The sequence below is a fragment of the Pteronotus mesoamericanus genome, unplaced genomic scaffold (assembly GCF_021234165.1).
Source record: "Pteronotus mesoamericanus isolate MK-2021 breed Mesoamerican mustached bat unplaced genomic scaffold, CSHL_Meso_final scaffold_54, whole genome shotgun sequence".
Taxonomy (NCBI): domain Eukaryota; kingdom Metazoa; phylum Chordata; class Mammalia; order Chiroptera; family Mormoopidae; genus Pteronotus; species Pteronotus mesoamericanus.
Window position 1 is genome coordinate 64,113,650 of NW_026555321.1, and position 23,496 is coordinate 64,137,145.

The 23,496-nt window shown below is 35.6% G+C and overlaps 1 pseudogene; it reads right to left on the bottom strand.

Moving 5' to 3' along the window:
• Positions 1–1,459: 1,459 nt before the first annotated feature.
• Positions 1,460–23,496, bottom strand: part of LOC129088167 (junctional adhesion molecule B-like) — a 91,898-nt pseudogene continuing 69,861 nt past the window's right edge.

Below are 23,496 nucleotides of genomic sequence, written 5' to 3' on the forward strand. Positions count from 1 at the left end.
CGGTAGCAATTTCTACATTAGTGACGTCTAAAGACTGATCTTCTAGGGCAGTAAAGCAGAGTATTTCTTAACTGAGGGGAATTTTTGCCAATATCTGCAGATAATTCTTACTGTTGTGATTGAGGAGTTACTACTGGCATCTAATGGGAAAAGCCAGAAATTTTGCTAAATATCACACAATTGTTTGGGAGAGCGTCCAACTCCCCTATGGCCCACCAATGCTTCTCTAAAGGTCAATAGTATCCAAATTGAGAAACCTTGCACTAAAGCAAGGACACGAAAGTCTAAAGGCAGAGCCATCAATTTTCTCTTTCATAAAGCTGTGAATTTAAGTTGCCCAGTTTAGGTTGGCGAACACAGAAATATATACTTTGTCACCAATAAAATGTACCATTACAATGTCCATACAAGAGAAAACATATTTTAATAGATTTATTTTCACCATAATGATTTTAGCCCTAAGTGTAAATAGAGGCATAGACAGCGTTTTGGTTTGCTTTTTTTTTCCTTTTATTTTGTTTTCTATCCTTACAGAATCCAACCTGTGGTTACACAAGAGCAAATATGGAGTTGTCGTAGAGTTTCTATGATTCATTTATTTTATACCTCCTCTCTGACCTTTTTATATGTGTCATAAGTTTTTCTTCAACATGTTTCTCTGAACTGACTCTCTCTGCAAAAATCTAAGTATCTTCTGGTATTATTTGCATGGTTTTGCTGAAATGAGCATTGAACAAACATCCCACTGTGGGGTTTCATGTCTTCACTAGTTAACATCTCTTTCTCCATATGAGCATGCTCAGAGATGTTCTGTTCTCTTCAGTCAAACCCATAAGGATCACTTCCCTTACTTGTTTAGCTTCAGGTGCTGTCTTGGTATTGCTATCTGTTCCTTCAGTCATTGTGCAATTCTATAAGGTACTTTTAGAGATGTCTTTGAATGATAAAGTACTGTACATATCAAAGTGACTATTGGTTTTGTTGCCTGCTTCCTGTGGGGGTCCCATATAATGGAATGTCTGGCATGGGGCTGCCAGTTATGTCTGTCAATCATCTGTCATACTATATCCCTGTTGTCTTCCAATTGCATCAGATGATGGCAGATTCAATAGTTACGTTTCATAGAATCCTTTTGAGGCTTATTGTAACTGTCATTCATACTTCTTTCATTTACAAAAAGAAAAGCATAAGTCTATAGAAGCAGTAATAACATGAGGTAGCATTTTAAGAAATTTGAGCCATATGTTTGACCTTAAGATTTCAATTTTTCTGTCCATTTCTTTTTAGGTCTACAAATAATGAGGGGTAAATATGTGTTTTAGAAAATACAAAAATATCTGAAAATCAAACTACTACCAAACCATATTTTTAAAATATGACATGCAAACTATTGTGTTAGATATTGAGAAATATTTAAAGATAAATAAGCTATTTATCACAATTGGTTGAAATCTGTACATCAAGAATCCACTGCTTTCTTCAGTGGCCTTTGACCACTCAGAGAAGACTGGGTACAGGAATGCTGTTACAGAAAACCCCACATTTTTACATCATTGCATACCAGAAGAAAATTGGTACAATCAGCACAGTCAAGGTACTGCTTAGTGAAGGAGGAAAGGGAGTTTAAAAAATGTGGTTGAAGGTAAATTTAACTGATAAGGACTTTGAATTTTTTTCTGAAAGCCTAGAGGTACAGTTGAACAGATTGAAAAAGGAGCAGAAAGACCACTGTCTAAATAAGTCTTAGATCATTCATCTTCCTGACCTCTGGCAGCTTTACATAAATTCTTCCTTCCTAGAAATGACACAAAGCAACCACAATTAAAACTTCTTAACATGAGTATTTGGGATTAGATAGAGAAAATTTCTGTGCATGGAAAGAGAAGTTATGATTTGAGCATTAAACATAATTCTGTTTTTCAGTATCTTTGGGTCTTTGAATTAGCCCTAAACATACTAAACTCTATAATTATTCAGTGCATATTTCTTCAGATTCCAAGAAGGGAATTACTGTCTATTATTATGGAGGTGACTGAACCAGGAAGTTTACAGATTATAGTTTAGCACATGATAATAATGAGATTTCTTTTCCTTTTTTTTAAATTTTATTTTAATTTATTTTTTCAAATACATTTGTCTCTGCCTACCCCCCACCACTTTCCCTTGCCCCCTCCCTCCTTCCCTCCCTCAGCTCTTCCCCTTTGGTTTTGTCCATGAGTCCTTGCTATATGTTCCTTGACTTTCCCCTTCCCTTCCTTTTCCCCGCCGCCCCTCCCTCCTTCCTTCTTGTCTCTGTTGATTTCTTTTCCTTTCAGTGTTGATGGTCTTATTTTCCTTGCATCTTTGTATTGTTGGTTAGGTTCCACTTATAGGTGAGATCATATGGTATTTGTCTTTCACCCCCTGGCTTATTTTGCTTAGCATAATGCTCTCCAGTTCAGAAATAATGAGATTTCTTTTCAATATTATTAATCCCATCTAAATAATATGTTTTAGTGTCCAATAATCAGAAGGACACATTAAGTCTGAATTTCAGGGGCATGAGACATCAGTATAGAGATGATGTTTATGGATATGACAATATAGATTATAAGAAAAAAAGGTTGGTGTAAATAGTAAAGAATTGAGGGGAGATAAATTTGGGGGCACTGTCAAGTGTAGAAGATGTGATAGTAAAAAAGGAAGTGGTCTTCAGAGAAGGAAAAAATAGAAAGTAAAGCCATCATAGTGGATTCCCCCCTAAGTAATTTGAGTAAATTAATGAATAATGAAGAAGAAATTATTGAATATCAATGATAGAGCATTTGATATGAAAACAAGAAGTTGTTGGCTTCTCTCTTCCTTATGACTGTCAGGTTCTGACATCCTGGTAAATTAAGCTTAGTAATTGACATCTTGAAACCTCATTTATCACTTTCCTCTCCATCATTATAAGAAAATTCATAATCATCCTTGATAATTTATTTGACAGCCCACCCTCTATACCTTGTGAGCTCCTTCCTGTTAGCAACTTCACCTTCATTCTGCTGTATGCACCTACCTCCAGAGTCACACTTGGGATCTTGTCATCACCAGGAGCTGTTCCTGTCAGGAATCTCTAACTCGGATATATCCCTTTGTCATACAACAGTTCATGTAATAAAAATGGAAAATGAAAAGAAACAAAGGTGTTTCTGTAAAAATAAAAATAACTGAAACAAACTTTGATGTTTTTTTGAATAGCTTTAGGTCTAGGCTGACATAGCTCAGTGTTTTTAACAACTCATAATTATTTTAATTATACTAATATCTATTGTTATAGTTGCTTTGTAAATAGAGTTCAGTGACTAAATCTATGAAAATCTTTTATCATCAACTTCCTACTGATTTTCCAGTATTATCCTTGTTCTGTATTTATAGTTCCTCCTGCCCAGGATTAAGGGGTCCAGTCTAGGACCTGAACCACATCTAATAATGGCAGTTTGGGTCTGAGGTGTCAGTGATATTGTGATGCTGCAACAGAGTCCCTGATCCATAGAGTGACTTTGTTCAGTTCATGTAAACTGTGTCCATGTTGTATTTTGGCAGTAGCTTTCCAAGGCAGTGGCTTCCTAATAGTTTCTCCAGCATCTTTTCTTCAGCTGGTGAGCTGGGGTGGGACTTGTCCCCTATCTAGTATTATCACAGAGACCAACCTGTCTGGTCTTGCTCCCTACAGGCTGGTGGTCTTCACCCCAACTGTTTGCATTTCCTTCTGTTTATGGTTGGCAGAGATGTCTCAGCATTTTGATTACCTTAGCTATTTCATTTATTTTATCTTTTTAGAAGATACCTATATTTTATATTTTTTAGAAGTTACCAAGCCATTTTATATTTGCAATATCCACAGAATCCAAGATATAAAAACAGATTAAAGGACCTTTTGTCAGAGTAATAGCAAATATTCTTGAATGTGAAAGGAATTATTCTCATGGATTCCGATGAAAAAAATGTCATGTACTGTGATGGTACACAAGTTCAAAAATAAGAAAGCATTAAATGCAGCAAGGATTCTCTGAGAACATTTTTTATGTTTTAGTGTTCATAAAAATTTTAATGAAATACCAATTTTATCTCTTTATGTACCTCTTTGCAAATGTAAGACAAAGCAGAGTTTTATCATTTTTAAATAACTTGTGTAACAACTGTGGTATTGATGTTTCTCAAAGGAGATTTCTTTTAAATTATAAAGGATTTGAGTGCTTGAAATCATTTTCTCTCATTGTAGTGGCTATGGATGCAGAGGTGCTTTCTAGAAGGAGGTTTCTTTCAGAAAGTAACTTTTTTTTTTCTTTTCTTTATTTTTTTTCGTTGTTTTTTTTTTTTTTTTTAATTTTTACCCTCCCTCAGCTCTTCCCCTCTGGTTTTGTCCATGAGTCCTTGCTATATGTTCCTTGACTTTCCCCTTCCCTTCCCTTTCCCTGCCCCCCTCTTCCCTCTTGTCTCTGTTGATTTCTTTTCCTTTCAGTGTTGCTGGTCTTATTTTCCTTGCATCTTTGCATTGTTGGTTAGGTTCCGCTTATAGGTGAGATCATATGGTATTTGTCTTTCGCCCCCTGGCTTATTTCGCTTAGCATGATGCTCTCCAGTTCCATCCATGCTGTCGCGAAGTTTAGTAGTTCTTTTTTTCTTTCAGCTGCATAGTATTCCATTGTGTATAAGTACCATGACTTTTTGATCCAATCATCTACTGATGGGCATTTAGGTTGCTTCCAACACTTGGCTATTGTAAATTGTGCTTCTATGAACATTGGGGTGCATAGGTTCTTTTGTATTGGCGTTTTGGTGTTCTCAGGGTATAGTCCCAGCAGGGGAATCACTGGATCAAAAGGCAGTTCCATTTTCAGCTTTTTGAGGAAATTCCACACTGCTTTCCATAGTGGCTGCACCAGTCTGCATTCCCACCAGCAGTGGACTAGGGTTCCCTTTTCTCCACAGCCTCGCCAGCACCTGTTGTTTGTGGATCTGTTTATGATGGCCATTCTGACCAGTGTGAGGTGGATCTGTTTATGATGGCCATTCTGACCAGTGTGAGGTGGTTTTGATCTGCATTTCTCTGATGGCTAGTGATGCTGAGCATCCTTTCAAATGCCTCTGGGCCCTCTGTATCTCCTCCTTAGAAAAGCATCTGCCCAGGTCCTTTGCCCATTTTTTGATTGGATCGTTTGTCTTCTTGGAGTGGAGTCGAGTGAGTTCTTTACATATCTTGGAGTCAAACCTCTATCTGATGTATCATTAGCAAATATATTTTCCCATATGGTTGGCTCCCTTTTCATTTTGCTGATATTTTCTTTCGCCATGCAGAAGCTTCTTATTTTTATGAGGTCCCACTTGTTTATTCAGAAAGTAACCTTTTCTCTGAGCATATCACAGGCCAAGTCCACAAACAGAAATCACCAAGGCCACAACTACTGCAGCTGCTATGATACCGCTTATGCTGAGATCATCTATTTGCATTTGTTTTCCACGGCACCTGAGAGATCCACCAGAATTCCTGCGGGCTTCCCAGAAATATTCTCTGCTGTCCAGTTTTTAGGCAGTGTTAAATTGCAAAGTTCCAGATTTTGTATTCATTGTGTAGGAGCTGTTGGTATTTCGGGCTTCAAGTTCTGGATTTTCTAACAAACAAATGCCATCCTTAAACCATGTGTATTCAGGAGTTGGATTCGCTTCTTTGTCTTGACTTTGTAGCTCTACCACAGTTTCACTCCAAGCAGAGTTGGGTATTTCACACGATAGGACTCCTGGAGCTGCTAATACTTCTAGAATGACAGTATCCTCTTCCAGTCTTGGGCCTTGCTCAGAGGGGGTACTAACTTCTTGTGACATTTTTGATCCTGACATTGAAATCTAGCATCTGAGTTCGATCTTTAAAATTGCTTTTAAAAGCCTATTCATAGTAGACAAAGGAGACATTGTCCCCCAGTTTCTTCCACTCTAATCTGGAGGCCATGGTCTCCTTTAGGCATTGACAGGTTAAAACAGCTTAGCCCAGGGTGACTAGGAGGTAGCTCAGCAGCAGAAGGAGTAGGCAGGGCCTTTCCTTCTAGCCATCTTCCCTGGGCCAAGGTGGCTGCTCCAAGGTTGAGGTACTGGGGTTTGGAGGGCAGGAGGCTGAGAGGGGTCCCCCCACCCCCGGACTTCTGGGACAGGAGGTGGTGGTGGAAGAGAGACAGTGGAGCAGGGGAAGGGGAGCATGAGAACATTTCCTGTAACATGCCTCCATTTTGGTCACTGCCATCTCATTTAACCATGATTCAGGAAAATCAATAATTCCACAAGAAGACCGTAAACTACTATTCTGGGAAAGAAAGTAAAACTAACAAAAGAAAAAAACAGTGAATTTAAACTATTTAATTCCAAAGTAATGAAGGATGGTTTAAAACTATTTCTTAAATATAAAGTATTATGACATTTAAGGGAAACCATACTAACTCAGTAGGTTTGGATGGTTTTGTTCCCACCGAGTACTTGAGAAACTTCCAAGTGACTTAATTGATACAATTTCAATTAATCAAATCTTGATTAAAATTTATTTGTTCTTGTTTTAAATGTCATATTTCTCTAATATTCTCTTGCATCATTCATGTCACATCATAGAGGCAAAAGTTTATCTGGACATTTTTAACTTTCTTTGTGCTATAATTTGCCAATAGTACAATAGTTTGCACAAATAGATAGTTTTCTGAAGTAGTCCAGTATCATATTAGCAGTCTTTCACTTTTTTTAAGTACAGAAAACTGGATGATTTAAAAACAAGCACTAGAACAAAAATGGAGTATTTAAATGGGAAGAAAATTGCTATGAATCTCAAATATTTTATGATCTATTGCTGTCATACAACATTCTATCTATAAACATCATTCTCCTTGTTTTCTCCAGGAATATTTTCTATATAAATTACATATTGCCAGATTTATATCATATTTCATGTCCTAAAAACCGTTGACAGGTCTTGAAGCAGTATAAATAACAATCAGAAGATTCAGTTAAAAATATCCAACTACATATTTAACTCTTTAACTAATGGACTCCCTCTGGAAGACGTATGCTTTATTTTCCTTAGGTTTGAAATTCAAGCAAACTTTAGAATGATGCTATTGCATTTATTTTTATCTTCAGCAGAAACAGTTTATTTTTTTGTGAACCAAGAATAATCTGAGGTTTATTCAGCTTTAATTTCTTATAATTCTATTCCTCTTGGGATAGCTATCAGAAATCTTTTATATTTAGAATTACTTTTAGAAGGACAAATACATTTTTTAAAATAAACATTTTTAATAAATTTATTTATAAAATACTTTTATTTACAGTTGGAAAACAATATTATTTAGTTTCAGGTGTACAACATAGTAATTAGGCATTTATATTACTTATGAGGTGATCACCCTGATAAATTAGTATCCATCTGATACCATACAGTTATTACAATATTATTGAATATATACCCTGTGCTATACTTTGCACCCCTGATTAGATTTTGTTTTTAAGAACTTAACTTTTATTGCTTGACATTGAGCACCTTCCAAAATTTACATATCAAACATATAACAGTCTTAGAAATTGCTAAAGTTATAATCAAATTGGCCACTGTCAAGATTAGCTAAAAGAAATAACTAAAAAATGTGGAATGGATAGTAAGAAAAAAAATGGCATCTTATTTTATTTTATGTATTCAAATGTTCATTCCTTATCTACAATACTTGCCAGCTTTTCATCTGATGGTATCTGAAGAGTGGGTTCTCATCACCTTTAGTTACCTTAAGAAGCTTTTCCTAGTGTCTCTTCCAAGGACATCTAACTCTATGGGCATAGTCACCATGTCCAATTTTATTTAATTGACAAAATATTTTTGGTGATAAAATTACAAGAAGTTAGTTATCCTCAGAGCACAGTTTTGTAAATATGTATGAAAATGGTAAGTACATTGATAAATACGTGTATATATATATATATATATATATATATATATATTTTACCTTTAAATACCAAATGATAGATTTTACTAACCATTTTGCTCCTCATCAATTTGTCATAAGAATTCAGTTTTCATGGTTAAGAAGTTTCAGCCCTGGCTGGTGTGGTTCACTGGATTGAGCACCAGTTTGTGAACCAAAAGTTTGCAGGTTTGATTCCCCATCAGGGCACATGCCTGGGTTGTGGCCCGGGTCCTCAGTTGGAGGCATGTGAAAGGCAACCGACTGAGGTATCTCTTACACATTAATGTTTCTCTCCCTTTCTTTCTCCTTCCTTTCCCCTCTCTCTAAAAGTGAATAAATAAAATCTTTACAAAATAAAAAAAAAGTTTCATATCTCAAATCTCAAACTGAACTCAAAATCAGATTCTAGAAAAGAAGGAAATGTAAATAAGTACTTGTTTATGAAACTGGCAGATTTTACCCTTTTTTTCTCGTCTCTGATGAAATTCTATGATTTCCTACATTTTTGCTCTGTATTTGTTCATTCAGTGAACATTCTCTGGGAAAGTTTCTTTTTTCTTTTAGCAATGTTAATTTTTTATTTATTGGCGTGACATCGATTCATGAAAACATACAAGTTACAAGTGAACAACTCAACAAAACATCATTTGCACACTACATCATCCACCCATCACCCCAAGCAAAGTCTCTTCCTGTCCCCATTTTCCGCCTTTTGTCCACCTCTAACTGCCACACCTCCTTTTCCCTCTGGTTATCACCACGTTGTTGTCTTGTCTATGTTTCCTCAATACAGCACCTTGTTCTAAAGATGATTTAAGATACTTAAAGAGAGGATTTTGAGAAGTAGCACTGTGTCTGAATAATTAATCCTATGAAAGCAAAACAATTCTATGGCCTCTGCACTAGGGTGGGCACTGTCTTCCCCTGTCCTGGATGCCTTGCCCCTCTAATCTGAGTTCAGCAACAGTGAACACTTCTGCATCTAATAACGGGGTGCAAGGGGGAGGTTGAAGCAAGGGGAAACCAAGACTCAGGGAACCAACCCACTGAACTCAATGCAAATTCAAAAGGTGCTTACACATCAACCTTCGGTGAGGAGTTCTGCATCCATTTATTTGGAAACCAGTCCTGCCTTTCATCACTGTGCTGCTTTGTGACCTCCTCTGACCTACTTCCAATGCAAAGAGGATTTTTTTGCCCCTTTCCACTTCCCCTTTCTCACTTGTTTCTCCTTTCCTCCTCTCTTTCCCTCTACATTTCTCCTTTTCTTCCCCATGGTCTTTTCTTCTCCCTCCTCCTGTCTGCCTTCTTCCTGGACACACTCCCTTCCTGGCAGATTTCTATGTAAGACGCTCAGTGTGCAAAGTCCCAATGGTGTGGACACAAAGTGATCTAACCTGGCTCATAAAGAACTTCATCTTAGTGGAAAATGTTGACTCCAAATAAATAGAAAATAAAATGAAAACATAAATTAAACTGAATGCATATTTATTGGGGCCATAGAAAATTCTATGAGAACAGAGAAGGGGCTAAGCTAGGCATATGATGAAAATAGACCATGTTTCATAGTTACACTGTCTAGTTCACCTTCACCATTGCTATGCAGACTTTGAGCATAGCAGAAAGAAAATAAGCTCTGAAGATATCTTAATAAAGATACCCAACTCTGTGTGACTGAAGAACAGGTTAATGAATGTAACCAATTCTGCATGACTGAGGAACATGTTAAATAATATAATCAACTCTCTGTGTGACTGATAAACATGATAAAGAATATATCATTATCTATGTGAAATGGAAAAATGATGAAGAGTGATATATTTGGCTCATTTTTGGTCCTCTGTCTTATTACAATGTGTAAATAGAATAATTAATTGTTTCCTTCGGATAAATATAAAATAAAAAAATAGAAGGTAATTCATAATCAGTATTTCACCATTCCTGGTTGATAAGGGGTGTAATATGCTTTATATTGGCTGATAGAAGATGTTATCACTTAGCCCCACTCAGCTCTTCTTCTCTGACTCTGGCTGTTGTGGGCCAAGAAATGCTATATTTGGTATAATTATGACCCTTTATCAATCTTCATTAAGAGATAAAAATCTATATAAATTAGCCCAGTGAAATAAGGAACTTGCCTTCTCAGGAATATAACTGTCTTGGTGAGACAGAGTAAGTTGGATCTGTTAAAAAAAATAACAGAAAGTATAACCAACTTATTTAGAAGTCACAAGATGAGCATAAAAGGACATTTAAGGTTTAGACATATATGTATTTTTCCAAAGACAAAAAAATTAGTCACTAAGAAATTTCAATCTGACCAGTCTAACTCTAATCATATGCTGTAGATATTACATCATCACATTTAAAATGAAGTCAGGTACATTAAAATGACCTGGAATGTTTATTTTAAAATACTGGTTTTTGGGTCTCCTTCTAACTTACTAAATTTCAATGTGTGTTTTTGTCTTGTATTCTCTTGTTCTAGTGTTATGTGTTGGTGGTGTGTGTATTCAAAAACTTGTATAAAACAAGCTCAGCCAGAATCAGCTTTGAGAACCAATCTTAAAACCAATGACTTGTTTTTTGCTATGATGACTCTTTAGCAATATACCCCTTATACAAATGCAGGTTGCACAATCATATCTACCATTTTTCCTACCCAAAGTTTCATATTCCACATATACACTGACCTCTAAAGCAGCTATAATAATTTTTAAGGAGAGAAGGAAAAAAAAGAAGGTAGCAGAGAAATATTTGTTTTTACAGACATCTCATCCTCTTTCTCTTCTCTTCTTGAACAGAAACAAACAAACAAACAAAGGAAAACAAAAAAAACAAAAACCTCTGTCACAAATGACATGATTTTATCTGTTTTATGGCTAAGTAGTATTTTGTGTACGAGTGTATTACATTATCTTTATCCAGTCATCTGTTGATGGACATTTAGATTGTTTCCACATCCTGACTATCGTGAATAATGCTATTGTGAACATAAAGAAGCATGTAGCTTTTCAAATTAGTGTTTTCATATTCTTCAGATAAATATCCAGGAGTGGAATCACTGAATCATGTGGTAGTTCTATTCTTAATTTTTTGAGGAACATCCATACTATTTTCAATAGTGGTTTTCAATCTATAATCCCACCAATAGTGCACAAGTTTTACCTTTTGTCCACATCCTTGCCAACCTTTTTTTTTTTTTGTCTTTTTGATAATAGCCATTCTAACAGGTGTGAGAGATATCTTACTGTGGTTTTAATTTGCATTTCCCTAATAGTTAGTAATGTTTTAGCTCTTTTCACATGCCTGATTGCCTTCTGAATATCTTCTTTTGAGAAATGTCTACCCAGATCTTTTACACAATTTTTGTTATTTGTATTGTTGTTATTGGTTTGAATGAGTTCTTTATATATATTGAATAGTAATCCTTTTCTGGGTACATAATTTTCAAATATTTTCTTTCATTTAGTCAGTTGCCTTTTTTGCTTTGAGGATGGCTTACTTTGCTGTGCAGAAGCTTTTTAGTTTGAAGTAGTGTCACCTATTGATTTTTGGGTTTGTTTTATTTGCCAGTGGAGTCAAATCTACAAAATTATTGCCACGACCTATGACAAAGAGCATATTACCTATATTTATTTTATGTATTTTTTGTGACTTCAGATCATACATTCAAACCTTTAATCCTTTTTGAGTTAACTTCTGTGTATGGTTGTTGTGAGAGTTAAGTGAAATAAGTTTGAGAAAGAAAGGTAAATTTCATATGATTTCACTCATGTGGTATGCACACACACGTATATAAACAGATATATATATACACACATGTATATATACATATAAATGTACATATATACACATATATACACAAATGAACAAACGAAACAAAATCAAAATCATAAATTCAGACAACAGATTGGTGGTTACCAGAGCAGAAGGGGGACAAGGGAAGAGCAAGATGGAAAAAGGGGGTGAAATATATGATGACAAATAAAAATTGGACCTTTAATTGTGAGCATGCTATAGTATGGGGTTGGCCAAAAAGTCCATTAAATTTTTTCTGTAAAATAAAATACACATTTTTAATTTTTACCAATAATTTTATTGATTTGGATATTTTGAGTATGTTGGCTATCTCTCACATGATATACTGTTGATTGTTCTCAATTAATGTCTTGATTTGATTGCTATCAACAACTGCTCTACTTGACTATGGAGCATCATCCAGCAAGAGATCTCCAGCAAGAAAATTCACAAACCACGTTTGACACATACGATCAGTCACAGCACCTTCTCCATACACTGCACAATCTTGTGTTTCAGTTAATGTTTTTATACCTTTCTTGAAATAATAAAGCATAATATGCCAAAATATTGCTTATTTTCTTCCATCTTCAAAAATAACTACACAAAAATTCACCAATTTTGTTAAGTTTTTTTTTTTAAATGCATGCTGATATGATTGTTGTCACAATATGTTGGGAAATGTCCTGCCTGGTTTCAGGGGCTGTAGCCTTGCCAATAGGTAAGAGGATCCTAAGGCTGGAGCTAATCAAGGAGGCCTTTGGAAAAACCGGCCACTAAGGAGACAAAACCTGTCCTCCTGGCAGGGGTGCAGCCTCTGCCTCCCTCACATCACTCTGCTTGACCCTGTGATAGTCAGTTGTTGATGACAGGTAAGTTCTCTTGCGAGGAGAGACAACCTAAGCCAGACATCGGCTTGTGTGGGCAACAGGACAAGGACTTGGGGGGACATGGAGAAAGGGCAAAAAGGCCCACACCCTTTAGCTTGGCTTGGACTTGGCCAGAGTCCTTATTCTATCAGAAAGAAGTCTCCTTATCTCTTGGTGGCTCTGCCCCACCCTCCTGGCTCAGGGTTGAAACAATACTAAAGGCAGGTACAGCCCTAAACTGGATCCGGTGATTCCGAGGGATAATCAGGCCTAGAAGTACGTTCCTCTAATCATGCCTGTTCTTCCTTCAAAAGCAATGATAACCGATGCAGACTGGGAAGGAGATTTACATTATTCATAGACCCTGACCTTAGGCAGATCTCTTGTGATCCTTCCATTGTCTCTGTCTGTTCTCTCTAAACATAGCCTTTTGACATTGATTGATGAGCTTTGCTGTATACCCCTGTGTATAAGGTTCTCAATAAAAGCCTTTGGGCATGAGAGTTCAGGACCTTCTTTCCCTTAGAGGGAAGATCCCTGTCTCGTCTCCTGGCAAACAGAGAAGTGTTTGCAATGACTCATTTTTATTCACCTCATCCCTGACAACCCTAGCACAGGCTTTGCAAGATTCAGAGCCCTGTTCCCTCCTCAGCTGGCTCCGGATTGTAACTCTCAGATCTAGGTGCACCACACTCCACCACAGCCCTCCCAGCAATATGCTGACCCCTGTGACAACAATACAAATTTAACAAAATTGTTCCAAATGAAGTTAGAGACAACTAAGAACTACTATAGCTACCTTATCGGAAAAAAATTAAACAAACTTTTTGGCCAACCAAATATATGCAGATGGCAAATTATACGGTCATGCACCTGAAGCTTCTATATTATAAATAAATATTATCTCAATTTAAAAAAATGATTTTAACAAAAAAGGCTCTCTCTGCTACTAATATCTTCTGTTATGAAGTTTTTATTTCAGTAACTATTTGTCATATATGATATACTTTCTCATATGGTCTTCAAATATTTAATTCAAAGCACCCTTGAGACACTGAGGTACTAATCTCATTTACAAGGTATGTGCATTGTGAGGAGATTTCTAAAGTGTCCTGTTAGAAAGGGATCTACTGCTCCCTGCAATACTTGGGTGATAGATGGGGGTGAGGTAGAAAGTGATTAGCCCCTAAAATTAATTTCCATTCAATCATTCATCAAATAATATTAAGTGCTTACAGTATGCTTAAGAATATAACAAGGCCTAGTGATGGGTAGATAGATACATGAAGCACTGCCATTGTCCTTAAGGATCTTGCAAGCTTTAAGTAAATCAAAGTGCAGAAATATGTGGGAAATAATGGTGTTATAGGAGTAAAAAGAAAGAAATAGACAGAAACTGGAGGCTGGAAGTAATCAGGAGCCGTGTTGGTAAATAAGGAAGATGCCCTGGGATCTGGACACCGGAAAACACATGAATGCTCTGTAAAATGAGTTACTGTGTATTGAGGGTGAAAGGAGTGATGAGAGAAGCAGGAAATCCTGTTTGCATATTTGCCAAAGGCAAAGGCTGAGGTCATAGACACCAGTTAGGAAAGGTAACCTGCAGGTAAGAGAAGGTAGTGGTTTCAGGAGCTCTTAGTGAAGTACAGTTAAATGAAATTAAGGATGTTTGGAGTACATGAGTGTAAGAGCCAAAAAAGAAACCTGAAATTTTTTATGGGTGTTTGAGAATCTGGTTGCACTTTCACTGAGACAGAATATGGGTCTCACAGGAGACAGGGAAGAGGATCAGCCCAACAGTACAGAGGGCTATGACCAAGAAGCCAAGGGCCTGAGTCATCAGGGTTGTTTTCCACAGCAATGCCCAATGACAAAAGACGAGTGGGGAAGGATGTAGACTTTATAAAAACTCTAAGCAGAGGAGTTTTTAAAATATCTAGGAACAACTCATGACAAAATTATTCATTTTGCTTTATTTTTCCTTATATTCTGAAGACAACAAGTAACTTCAAAATACTTACTATGAAACAGAGTCTAAGGATTCTTCATAGAAAGAACTGCTAGTGTGTTCACCAATATTTTTTCCTTTGTCCTCAATTGCACAAATGTCAGTTTTATTGCCCATCCTTCTTAAATGAGACCAGGGTCATAGGACTGAGTACTGGCAAATGAAATACTGGCAAATTTGATATATAAATGCTCCTCAGCTTAAGGTGTGGTTACATCCCATAAATCTGACTTAAAGGTATCATAAGTCAAACATGCATTTAAGCCTTGACCAGTGTGGCTCAGTTGGTTGAGCATCCTCCTGCAAAGAGAATCATTCACAGGTTCAATTCCCAGCCAGGGCGTATACCTGGGTTGTGGATTTGGTTCCTGGTCAGGGCATGAGTGAGAGGGAGCCAATCAATGTTTGTCTCTTATATCAATATTTCCCTTATTCTCTTTCTCCCTCCCTTCTTCTCTATACATACATACATACATACATACATTTGATATGCCTAACTTACAAAGCTTAGCTTAGCCCACCTTAAATGTGTTCAAAGCACCTGAATTAGCTCACAGCTGAGAAAATCTTCTCTCGCAATGAACACACTATAGAGTATAGGTGTTGACACTCATGACTGTGGGGCTGATGGGAAACTGTGTCTTGATGTGGCTGCCCAGCATCATGAGAAATTATCTACTACATATCCATTGCCTGGGAAAATATCAACATTCAAAATTCAAAGTACACTTTCTACTGATGTGTATCACTTTTGAACCACCATAAAGTCAAAAATTTGTGAGTCATATTATTGTAAGTCAGGGAAGTAAGTATACAGATACTAAACCCGGCGTCTCCTCCCCTTCACATTCCTTGATGACTGTGAACATCATACATCAAAGATAATCATTCGCTAGGACAGAAAGAACTAGAATATCTTAATGACTGTAGAAGAAGAGCGCCCTTGCCACTTGCAGTGGTTTGTCACATGAGCAAGTTATAGGACTAAGTAAGCCATTGACATCTGAAGGTTGCTATAAGCAGTTATCATACCCTGATAGACACAGTTTGATACCAGAAATAGAGTCCCACTGTAGAAAACTTTGGCTACATGGCTTTGACTTTGTGATCAGAGACTGGACAGTGAAGAAGATGACTTCAAGGCTGGTAAACTGATGACCCATGTTACATTGGGCAGAACTTTGGGTGACACTATCCCCTATATTGACCTGGAAGAAAGTCCATGCCAGGAGCTCCAGGGGAAGTGATTGGAAAGAATTAAAAACTTACTGTGTATAGACTACCATTAGTTATATTTTGCAAGAAGGACATAACTTCAGAGACCATTGGACACAATACAACAATCCAGAGGAGAAAAAAACCTGGGAATTTGTGGCATTGAAGTCTTAGAAAATATGTCTGCTTTTAAGCAAAAGAAAAGTGAAGTAAATTTGAGAAAACAGCAAAGACCTATTAAGAGTCAGGCTTTTATTTTTTCCACTCAAACTACTGTAGCCTCAAAGTAGCAGCCATTTAGTTCATAGAGATAAATGCTGGGCAAGGATACTAAGAAATGATGCAGACTTAAAAAATATGGATATAAAAAACTATATCTATATATTTATATCTATCTATCTATATCTACATCCGTAACTATCTATCTATCTATCTATCATCATCCATCATCTAGTTTTTGGCACCAGAAATAGACTGGGAACCAATAGATCAGAAGCCCATTAAGTTCCAGAGGAATTATACAAGTCTGTACAGAAGGTATCCAGCCATGTAATATGAAAAATAGACATTTACTGAAGAAGATACAAGATACAAGAAACATTTAACATAGGAAAATAAAGCCTCAGACCCAAAGTAGGCACCTTGGGACCTCACACAGTCCTCCTAATCACCATCAGCTGCCCCATAATATTCTCCTGAATCTCACTGCTGGTCTCTTCCTTTTCAAAAGCTATTTTAGTTTTGGGAAAAGCTAGAAGTTGCAGGGCACCAAATCTGGCCTGTAGCAGAGTTGAGTCACCTGGGTGATTTGATATTTCTCCAAAAAATTCTGCAGGAGATGTGATGCATGATTGGGGGTATTTTGGTGATGATGCTGCCAATCACCAGATGCCCATAGCTGCGACCCTCTGAATCATCCAAATTGTTTCCGTGGAAGAATGTTCAAGCTTAACACAAAATTTTATGCAGATTCCTTGCTCTACTCTCTCAGTCATTCTGAATGTGACTGCTGCACAGTACACATACTCAGTCAATGACATCTACCACTTCCACTGCTTAGTACAGTGAAGTTTTCAGTGTTCATACATGCACGTTCCAGTCCACTCTCTTTGGCTTCCAGGTTACATCTATGTGCAAATTGTTCTGGTTAAATTAACGATGGCTGGATTTTTTCTGGACAGGCCTTGTGCCCACGTGCATGTGTGTGTGTGTGTCCTCCAAGATCTATTTCAAATGTGGTCAAAGAAAACTCACTCTCATCCATTCAAGAGAGCAACTAGGGTTCAGGAAAAAAAAAGGAGAGAGACTTCCTTTCTTTCTTCCAAAGAACAGGAACAGAACTAATGAAACAGAACTCCACCTTTTCCTGACAAGGCAGGACCTCATAATCACTCCTAAAGATTCTAGCAGTCCTGAACTGCTGAAATATCTTATTTTCTTAACTCTAATTGGAATATTTTATGACAGTAATGCTACCCTTATTTGCCATAATGTATTGGTGATATTCGGGGGTCCTTTAGATGGTAGGTTAATCAAACCAAGAGGAGTCACATTCTGACTGAGCAGTCAAGAGTACTGCATGTTTGTCATAGGTATCACACTGTATGTTTACTAGATGCTGATGTTCTGGATAAACTAGGCCTGGAGGAGTACAAGTCCTCTATGCATAAGATAAAGAATGAAGTGAATGTTTGGTGGACCCAGAGTACACTGGCACCGACTGCTGATACTAGATCAAGCCCTGTTCCATTTCTGATTCATGGACTGAGACAACCCCTATTGCCTGTGATTTCTTTTCCACTTTATGGTTAATCTCAGAGGCTACATAAAAGCAGGTGGTCTCACAAGATGGAAAACATCTTGTCCTTAACTGCAAGGAGCTGAAATTCTTGGTAATCAACCTGTGACGTGAGTGAGGCTACGGTGAAGCTGGAATCCCACATGACATATATGAACCTATGCTGATGAATATACTCCTTTTAGCAACTTGTAGAACCCAACGACTAAATTTGTGATTTAACTATAACCTTCTATACAAATTGCAGTGAAGATATTTTAATTTTCCATTACAGACTTTGCTGATATGTTTATTTAATCAATACTCGGAGATTTGCCTAAAAGACATTGAGAAATGAGGTTAATAATTTCTACATCATTATACATTAAACATCAATTTATAATTAATTTTGAGAATAAGAAATGGTTGTATTAAAATATGCTTTTAATTGCATTAGGTAATTAAACTCCACAGAAGTGGAGAATATTAAAAAGGAGAGAGTTTAAGATCACTGAAGCAAGAACTATAGAAAGAAGAAAACAAAGTAAAAATAGGACATTCAGAGTGTAGAAATGAAAACAGGATGAAAAATATAAAGAAGAAGTAAAAGAGATACAAAATAATTCAATCTTCTAGCTGAGTTTTAAGAGACTGGAACAAACAATAGTTTCAAATATGGCAGAGAATTTATGGAGCATAAGAACTAAGAGAGATGTCAAAAAGCTGTATGAATGCTTCACAAATAAAACAACTTGTGTATAATAAAAAATACCTCTTAAAATATGATATCCTGTATCCTTTCCAAAACTTCTTTGTTTTGGCATTTTTCCTAACTGTTCTAACCACATCAAAAAGTGCTGCTTCAATTAGACTTTGCCCTACTTATAATGATTATAAATATACTCCTTTTTCAGGATATTGCAAACTTGGACATTCTCTTGACTATTTTCTCTATTTCCTCACCACTTGCACACCAAGTTTTGGCTTATTAATTATTAATTTACAGTTGATAGAGTTATTCTACCCTTGACATTTAATGAAATCTGCACATAAATTGTGTCTCTAAAATAAAGGCTATTTCTTTTTTGGGATGGCCTTTATAAGAATCTTTTAAAATCTTTCCTTCCTTTTCAAAATATAGATTCATATACCATCTTCAAATCATTTCATAAAACTAGGCAAGCAACCAAAAAACTCGTTCCCTTGTATAACTTAGAACCACAGATTATTAATTAAACTTATATCCATGTGAACATTTAAACTTATGAATAGATATTTAACTTTTTTGAATGTATATAAAAAGTAAAACAAAGGATTATTCTACAGCCCACATTCTTTCCTCCACCAATTACTGCACCCAAGAGGTATCTACTCTGAAAGCTATTTAGTTGCTTGTTATGATATTTACCTCGTATTTCTAAATAACGTGATATTATTATTATTCATTGAATTTACTACATTGTTATTGTTGTTGTTGTTTTCTTAGTACTGCATTTTATAGAAGATGAAGATTTAGCTTTCTCTCAATACCATTCTTAGACCCAAGAAAGTGACATCCTTGCCTTGCCTCAATAGGCTTCAGTGTTTAAGTGCTTTTCCCTTGTGTAAGACTCTCCTGACTCAGCAGCACCTTCCAAGATGAGGCACGAAAAACCAGGTCTCAAGTGGACACAGGTCCCATTTTTTTTTCCTTTCTGAGATTCTTTCTCACCTGCATCTGTGTCTAGGGTCAACCAGATGTACCAAAGTTAAAGACTCATGTCTACAAGGTATCCCAAGCTTTAAGGCTGTACAGGATGGCACAAGGTACAGATCGTTCTTGCCAACTGATGTGGTAATTCATTCCAGAATTTTGAGGGATTGGACTACCAGAATATCTGATACACTGATATTTGATGGCCTAAAGTCATATCAAACACAGGATGACCTCAGGGTTCTGGGCTACCAACATTCTGGAACTCTGGACTTGAGGATTGAAGGCAATCTTGGGCTTGAGCTGTATGGGGGGCTCTGTGAATCAGCTCTTGGCTATTCATGCTTAGACTCCAGTGCCCATTCTTGTTTAGAAATCCTGAAACGTAGCTGATGTAATGTAAGTTTAATGGGTAGAATCTGGTGACTTGATACATGTATATCTTACAAAATGATTGCAAAAATAAGATTAGTTAAAACATCTTTCACCTCCCAAGAGTACCTTCTTTAGTGTATAGAATTTAGTCTCCTACAAAAACATTAGTTTACAACCTTCTCTGAAATGCTGAGTTCTTTTTTTTATTAATTTTTTATGGTGACAATGGTTAAAAGATTATATAGGTTTCAAATGCAGATTTCTATAATACATTACCTGCGTGTTGCTTTGTGTGCCCACCAGCCAAAGTCAAATCATCTTTTGTCATCATCATATATTTGACCTCCTTTACCCTTTACTAGCCCAACACCATTTCCTCTGGTAAGCACTATACAGTTGTCTGTATGACTGTTTGTTTGTTGCTTTAAGCTTTATATAAAATTATGATAAAGTCATATGGTTCTTAGCTTTTTATGACTGACTTGTTTAATTTAACATAATATTCTTGATTTTCATCCATGATCTTGCAAATGGCAGAATTTCACCTTTTCTTATGGTTGGGTAGTATTGCATTGTATATATGTACCACATCTTTTTCCAGTCCTGTATAGAAGAACACTTTGGTTGTTTCCATGTCTTGACCACTATGAATAATGCTGCAGTGAACATAGGGGTGTATATATCTTTGCAAATAAATGTGTTCAAATTTTTCACATAGATACACCAGGAGAGGGATTGGTGGGTCATATGGTAACTTTATTCTTAATTTTTTAGGAACTGTCAGACTGTTTTTCATGGTGACCATACCAGTCTACATTCCCCCCAGCAGTGAATGAGGCTTCCCTCTCAAGCAGTTGTTATTGCTTGCCTTTTTGATAATAGCCATTCGAACATGTATGTGGTGGTGTATCTTTTTTTTAAATTTATATTTAGAGAAAGAGGGAAGGAGGGAGAAAGAGAGGGAGAGAAGATGTAAGAGAGAAACATTGATCCATCCCCTCTTCTATGTGCCTCTACCTGGACCAAACTGCAACCTAGACATGCAACTTAACCTGAAATCGAACCAATGACCTTTCCTTTTCAAGGACAATGCCCAACCAACTGAGCTACACAGGTCAGAGCTCATTATAGTTTTAATTTGCATTTCCCTAATAACTAGTAAAGTTGAGCATCTTTTCATATGCTATTGGCATTTATATATATTCTTAGGAGAAGTTTCTGTTCAGTTCCTCTGCCCATTTTTCAATTAGATTGTGTGGCATAGAGTGGCCTGAATTTTTTATATACTTTGGATATTAACCCCTTCTCAGAGCTGTTGTTTGAAAATATCATCTTCCATTTGGTTGGTTGCCTTTCTGTGTTATTGGTAGTTTCTTCTGCTGTGCAGAAGCTTTTTAGCTTGATATAGTCCCACTCATTTTTTTTCGCCTTTATTTCCTTTGTCTTTAGTGTCAAATTATTCTTTTTGATATAAGGTGGCATAAGCTCTTATTTTCAGTAATCAAGAAATTTAAGAAAGAAACATTTACCCCAAGTCCCAGGAGGTATTTGCAAAATATAATATCCATATCAAAAGATTATCATTAACCACTTTTGCAAAAGACTTGACAAATGTAACACCAAGGCACTTGCCACTCATTGATCCTAGTATAATAATAAATTCAGGCAACTATTTTTCTCCTGTTCATATTTATTTGCAAAAAATAATTGATTATTTCTTATCAGAAATTTTTCCCATTAAAAAAACCACACACAAAAAATAACTGTCTCTTGGAAAGACAAATATTTACCTGCTTTGTTTCTTTTGTTATTAATTTAAAGTTATGTTATCAGGGTTTTAGGAAATTATTAAAACTACTGCCAACAGTTTTATAGTCACAATATGTTGACTTTTGCAAGTCAAAATGTTTGTTACAGTCTATCAAATTATAATCTAAAACCAGAAAATATGTTTTGAAAATAAGAAATGCAAAAATGTTGGGTAGTCACTACAGGGCATAAATTTTATGATATCCATAGCTTCATGAATGAAAGATAATGTACTGATAAATATCAACTTGCCAAGTAGTTTTAAATGCACCCCATTGAGATTTAAAAGAAGTATTTCCTGGGCAGTAAATAAAAACTTGTGAAAATAAAAAGTAAAAGAGGTAAATGGAGAAAAAGTACAAGAATCCATGAAAATCATTTATGTCATTGTTCAGCATCAATGCATATATTTTTAATAACCAAATACATAGTAATTAACAAAGGTACTGAAACTGTTTAGATTTTTGGCAAGTCACTATTAGAAATACTAACAACCACAATTACGGATTTTTAAATAGCTAAAGGATTAACTAAGAATAGATAATGCTCTTTCAATTTATTTCACTCAACAGTGGGGTAGGTCAGAGTCATTTAAAAAAAGAATTAGAGGCTCTTCTTGCTTCATCTATTTACATAGAAAATAAAAGTTTTGATAGTAAAGAAGGTTATAAAGTGTATATCATAGATAAAATATAGTATGTTAATTGAATCCTAGATAAAGAAAAATAAATTATAATTAAAAATAGAGTTCTTTAATGTGTAAGGTTGTTTATTCTTAAATAAGTTTAAAGACTTTGGGCGGGGGGAAGCATTACTAAAGAGGGATATCATCTTAAAGAATCTTGGGTTACGGATTCAAAATTAGGTTGTATTTGGCCAGTGTTATCTGATGGAAGAATTTATGACTATAAGGTACAAAAACTCTTTTATTTTTTAATTAAATAAACCTCATTGGTATGATTAAGTCACATTTTATAATGTTCCCTAAAATATTATCCCAGATCACACTTTAGGTCTTAAATTTTCAAATAGCTTGATCCTGATGTCAACATAGGGATTATATACATTTTTATTAATAGAATGAGATAATTACTTCATTAATTAAAGTGAAAGTCATTCTTTATTATATTTGATATTTCTTCTTTTATTAGTGTTTGCTTACTTTTTAATATTTATTTTATTATGTTATTGTTTGACTCAGCTCTACTTCAAGATGGGACTATAGGATTAATTATATTGATAAATATTTGAATATTTAATTTATTCTGATATGGATTTGACTTCATGGAAAAATTGATGGTTAAGCTTCAGTATAACAACAGCTGAAATCTATTAATTATCTAAACATTGATAACTCTTCTATAATAAATAGATTATATGTGGAAAATAAGATTTATAGTAGATGTCCAGATGAAATATGGTATTAGAATATTTTACATTGCTTAAACTTGTCACTAATTAGGGGATACCCATTGTCAAAGACATGTAAATAAAGGATATGAGATCGTATGTAGCTTTGAAATTAGACATTTTATCTTATAATAGGAAGGTAGGTAGGAAATGAACTAAAATCAATACATTATGCAAATATATAAAAATGATAAGAATGAATTACAGAAGATAATATAAAAATGTAGGAATTTATAAAATTCAAAAGAGATAATAAATAATGCAAGATGTGAAATGTTGAGTTATAAATATTTTATGGAAGTACAACATGAATTTTAATAAACTATTTAATTTGATGCAAATTAAATATTTCGCTCAACCCAAAATAGTGGAGTTCAAATATAAACATGTCACTTTTCTTACTGAATAATTTATAAGGAAAACGTGATATGTTTGTTTTGATATATCTGCAAATGTGCTATGTAAAAGCACTACCTAAGGAAATAAAAATCCATGATAGACACATGGAACAGAGAACATTGTAATACAAATTTGTTCTAATATTCCAGAGGTTATTAAGAAATATTGGGAACTGCCCTGTC